We start from the raw sequence: 6,000 nt of genomic DNA, 5'->3' as shown, positions 1-6,000 counted from the left end.
GGGCGAAGATTGTGGGCGTCGGGCGACGGGCCAGGTTCTGCGATTCGGCCTTGAACAGGCCCCGCATCCAGGCATCCGAGTCGGGAGAGTCGTACAGCTCCAGTTTGGAAATGAGTGCGCTTGTTGGTGTTGTAGCGGCCAGACGCCAAGGCGCTCCCCTCGGCCGCCTGCTCCGCATACTCCATCGACTCCACGAAGACATCTGTGCAGCCTGCAGTTGAAGGGCACGAGCCCCCACGCCGGCAGCGACGCGAGCGTTCTCCATTCCCTCGTCGATCATCTCCAGGTCGTTGAAGCCGGCCCCTCCTGTCCCACGCGACCACGGCCACCGCACGGGCTGGCGGTCGCCCTCCTTGGCGTACACGCCCACCACAACGCCTTGATCACCGAGTCACATTTCTCGGCGTAGTGCCGTCGCTGTTCCACATCTCTGCGTCTGGCCAGGAATGTGTGCTGGACACGACTGCACAGGCGTGCATCAAGCGTACAGACTTCATCGCTTAATGATAGGGACAGTCCTCGCGACAGGTTACGAAAGTTCTCTTATTTTTCAGACTGTTCCAGACAAATTTTGCTTTTTTCCGAATAAACACGAGGGGAACGTTTGTGAGTTGCTGCGGACACCGCAACTCTACAGTTATACCCGATACTTAGTCAGTATGGCTCTCCTCCGGCAGCCGCGCTAATATTGAACGACACGACAAAGAATGCGTGCGAGAGAGACAGAAAATCAGTCTGATCGTGACGTCGGGCGCTGCGTAGCCACTGCAAATTGATTTCTTGCTTTTGGCTACAAAATGATCCGATCTGATCCAGATTCAGCAATCTGATAGATATGGTCATTATCTATGATTCTATGATTTTAGTTTTCTCGAATGTGCAATATTGTGGATGCAACAGATTTTCGTCCTTTGTGTGGGCGGAAGGGGTGGGGCGAAATTTTGAGATACACGTTTTATAGTAAGATCTAACAGGAGTGCGGATACCAAATTTGGTTACTCTAGCCTTAATAGTCTCTGAGATTTTGAATATCCCAGATTTTCGTCCTTTGCGGGGGCGGAAGAGGTGTGGCGAAATTTGGACACAAACGTCAAGGTCCGATATCACAGGAGTGTGGATACCAAATTTTGTTGCTCTGGCTCTTATATGTTCTGAGATCCTTGAACTCATATTTTGCAATTGGCAAAACGACATGAAACCTGTGTTAGAGAGAGACAGCGAGAAAGAATGAATTGTTGTCTTGATTCTGGCTATAATAATTATACGATCTGGTTGAGATTTTACACTCTAGAACATATAGTTATTTTCTACGACTTTGCGTTTTATCGTATCTTTAAAATGTGGATGCCACAGATTTTCGTCCTTTGTGGGGGCGGAAGTGGGCGTGGCGAAGTTTTGAAATATTTTTGTAGCAGTGACATCACAGAAGTCTGGATCCAAAACATCGTTGCTCTAGCTCTTATAGTCTTTGAGCACTAGGCGCTGAAGGGACGGACAGACGGACGGACGGACAGACGGACAGACAGACAGGGCTCAATCGACTCGGCTATTGATGCTGATCAAGAATATATATACTTTATGGGGTCGGAAATGATTCCTTCTGGACGTTACAACATCCACTTTTACACAAATCTAATATACCCCAATACTCATTTTGAGTATCGGGTATAAAATGTAAATCTAAAAAATAGAGAGAATAGATGTGCTTCCAACAGCTGATTCGAAAGGAATGAGAGATCCAAGGCTCAAGCTCTGGCAGGGAAACATTGCCAACGCCTGCTGAGATTCGAGGAATTTATGAATTTCTGAACAAACGAAGAATAGGTCTCCGAAGAATAGGTCTCAAATCGAGGGAAGTATTCCACAGACATACATTTATATTTCGCGTAATCAAAAGAAACAAAAGATTTATCCTCATCGGAATCGGATTGATTTGTCGGCTTGAGGCTGCAAGACCTTGGCCGGTATGGCCTTTTGTTCGAAGCGCATTTTCTTCATGATGAGGCCCTCGTCTTCGGTTTTGTTGTGGCCTGGCCTGCCTCGGCTGGTCTCACTCGGCTGCTGCAGGTCCTCCTCCTCATCGTCGTCGTCGTCCTCGCTGTCGCCAATATCAATCTCATCCGGATTGACGACTGTATTTTCCTTGCCCTTGGCCCGCCCTGGGTCTCGCCGCGCACAAACATGATATTGGAGGCAGCCTTCTCGGCGGGCTTCTGCTTGCCTCGGCCGCCGCCTGGCGGGCCTTCTCCTCGAGCAGCCGCATGGCATCCGGTCCGGAGCCAGCACCAGCATCGGCAGCCACACCATTCGTGTTCGTGTTGACAAACTGGGCAGCCATCATGTTGACCTGAGTGTTGTAGGTGGCCTGAATGGAACGCTTGATCCGCAGCATTTCACGCATCGTATCCTCGTTGCCATGACGCACCTCGAACTCCTTCCAGGTCTGCCAGAAGTCCGCCGTGATGCGGGGATCGCACACCTGTTGGGACAAAGCAGAAGAGAGCTTAGAATATTGACGATCCAACGGTTAAATGTCGACTCACCTGTGAGCAATGGGCGTAGATGGCCCTGGCTCGATCCACCTAGCCCAGCTTCGTCTCCAGCTCGGCGAATTTGACGCACATGTGGCGCATATGCTGCTCGTGCAGAGCCTCGATGGCCTTCTTCACGAATATGTTGTACATGTCGAACATCTCCTCTTCCTTGACGGCGGACGTGGCGCGATCGTAGACGGACATGGCATGCCGGGCCAAGCCGTGCTCCTCCTCCAGCTTCGCGTAGAGCTGGTAAAAGTACTTGGATTGCTCAGCGGGTCACTGATCCAGGCACTGTTCGAAGAGGTCGCGGGCCCGCTCCAGCTTTGTGCCCAGTAGGGCGCGAGGAACTTGCTTAGATACGAGTTCCAGATGTCGTACACATTCGGCCACTTAAACAGGGCAATGCCCTTCTCGTAGGCCCAATAGGCCTCCTCGAAGTAGTTGTGCTCTTCGAGGAACATGCCATAGTTGATGATCACCTGCGGCGTGCAGATCTTCAGGCCGATGATGCTCTCGTAGACGGCCTTGCAGGTCTTGAAGGTGCCAAAGGACTTCTCCAGATCGGCGTACATGGACCACACCTTCAGGGATCTGTGGAGGCGCGACTGCACTGTCTCCGAGTCGTCGTGTTACGCCACCTTCCGCTTGGGCATGGCCGTGGCACGTTGCATCAGCTTGAGGGCTGCCTCGAACTGCTGCTGGCGCAGCTCCATCTTCGCCCACTCGCACCACACGGCGGCAAGATTCACCACCTTGACGTACTCCACCTCGGTGCCCCGCTCGAAGACCACGCGGGCGTCCTCCACCTGGCCATTGGACTCGTAGAACTTGGCAAACTCCACCCAGAGGTGTGCAGCTTTCCCACCGCCAGCTTGGGCTGGACTGTCTGCACGGCCTCGGTGTAGGTGTTGATGATCTCCGTGGGCTTGTCATCGTACAGGTTGATCCGCTTGTGCCACTCGTGAACGTTGTGCGGATTCTGGCGCAGCAGGACACTGTTCAGCAGCAGCAGACGCCTCTCCATGAGGTATTCGAAGCGCGACAGGCGCAGCTCCACATCGATGTCGTCCTCCTCGGTGGCCCCCTCGTTCTTGGCCACCTCCTCCATGCGCTTGTTCAACGACAGCTCCTAGAACTGCGCAAAGCTGGCCTCGCAAAAGAGCTCTGCTGCCCCAACAAAGGCAAAAGACCGAGACCAGGGGGCAAGGAGACAATAGAAGCCAAAAGATTAACAGAGGCGAGTGAATTCCGTAAATGTATATAAACGTTATTGCGGTTCACATTTTGCACTTTCGCTCAATTAACTCAACTAATTGACATTTGAAAATACATGCGGTGAAAGGAAGTACATATGTACACATGCATGTACATGTGGGTCCGTAAAGGACAACAGCAGGAGATAATTATAAGTGCAGGAATTTTAATTCAACCTTCAACCTCAACCTTTTGCCATCAGGAAAGCAGCAGAGGTCGCTCTTCTCACTGAAAGAGCACACGATGCGGTCAACCTATTCGTCGACAGCCAAGCAGCGATAAGATCCATGCAGTCGTCCGCAGTCAGTTCCAGAAATGTCTTGGCGAGCAGGGAGGCACTAGATACCCTAAGCACGACAAAGTCAGTGCGGATCTACTGGATTCCCAGCCACCAGGGCATCGAAGGGAACGAGACGGCGGACGTACTAGCTAAGGAAGGCGTCGGGCTGGCGAATACGAGAACCGAGAACGTGCCTGTCTCCCTCAGAACGCTGCAAAGCGATCTAGAAAAGCAGGCCGGATCACAAACCGAATGTAGGTGGAGGAGTACCACCGCCTGCAGAACCTCGAAATCATGTGCAAGGAACGCAATGACAAACTCAGCCACTACCTGCTGCACCTACCACGGAAGGACTGCGGATTATTAGTGGGAATATTAACGGGACACTGCCTGGCTGCGGCGCATGCGACAAAGCTAGGAATCACAAACAGAGACAGTTGTAGGAAATGTGACGAACCTGGGGCAACCGAAACCCTAGAACATCTCATCTGCAACTGTCCTGCTCTCTTAAAGGCAAGGAGGAGATACCTGGGCGCCCAGTGCTGGCATCACTGGAAGATGCCTCCAAGAGGACGCCACAGCAACTACTGGCCTATGCGAAAAATACCTCGATCCTCGAGGACTTCAACCCCCCCCTATTCGGACAACTAAGGGCCATACTGGCCTATGTGGGGCCCCCCTTCAACCTCAGCCTTTGCATAGCTCTGGAGCTCGAAAGTGATTTACAAAAGAACCACTTTAACCGGAAACATAAACATTCATTCCCACCTTTTCACAGCACTTGACCAGAAACAACAGCAACAACAAAAATCACAATTATAAAGGGAGTCTGGGCGTGGCATACACTGTCAAAAAAACAATTTACGAGAATAAATAATTAAACCCATTTTCATATACGTTTCTCCCGATATTATTCTCTAAATTGAAAGAAAACAGGCATATATTTTCATTAGATTTGAACTGAAAACCTTTTAAGATAAGCCGACGTTGACTTTTTCGGTATTTTTCGTTATTTTTATAGTCCTGTTTGCCTTTAGTATTTTCTCCTATAAGAGAGATGATTCTTGGTAAAAGTTTACCCCCTTATTTGCCTCCATACTAAACATAAAGCAAACAAAATGCTACACACACAAAAGCACTATTAAAAAAAAAAAACAGAAACACAAATGAATTTTATAATTTATTCATATTTTTCTTTCCGCGATCGGCTCTTTTCGGCTCCACTAATTTTTCCCGCAAGACGCACGTAGCACCAAAGACGCTCAGCTACAACGGTACAACAAATGAAACGAGAAGGCAGCAATTTTTGGTCGAATAACAACAAATCACCAAAAAAAACGGGACACGTTAACATATATATGTAAGATTAATAATAATGTATCGTTTATTAATAGTGTTTTTCGAAAAAGAGTACAAAGTGTATGATTTAAGATGTGCAATTAATGAGTCTGTTCTTCCGACTTTTTGTTCAACTTTCTGCTTCTACTTCCAACAACCGACTCCCATATCGATAACCCCTTATCGGTTAGGTCTTTTAAACATCGGTTAAGTCTGGTTATATCGGTTAGGTCTTATCGATGGTATCTTAAGTTCAAATGTTAATTTAGATGGGATAGTGTTAACTGCTTGATACACTGTCCTTTACATTCGGCCCTCCTGCTCATCTTCATCTGTCCCAGATGATAATATATCATCGTTCTCTGAGACAAAACGCCATAGCTTCATATTGTCACTGCTCGTTGCTGTGATATTTGGCCCCTCGACTTGAGCAACCTTTCTGACGTCGTAGCGACCGTTCCGCTTTACCTTGGTGACTTCATATGGGCCTAGATACTCGCTGGCCAACTTGCGTCCTGCGACGAACTGCGTCCTCTTGATCGCGACCATGTCTCCTAGTCTGTAGCCGTGCTCAGGTCGTCGTTTTTTATC

This window comes from Drosophila miranda (assembly GCF_003369915.1).
Source record: "Drosophila miranda strain MSH22 chromosome Y unlocalized genomic scaffold, D.miranda_PacBio2.1 Contig_Y1_pilon, whole genome shotgun sequence".
NCBI lineage: Eukaryota > Metazoa > Arthropoda > Insecta > Diptera > Drosophilidae > Drosophila > Drosophila miranda.
The sequence above is the reverse complement of the archived record's forward strand: the minus strand, read 5'-3'. Positions refer to the sequence as shown.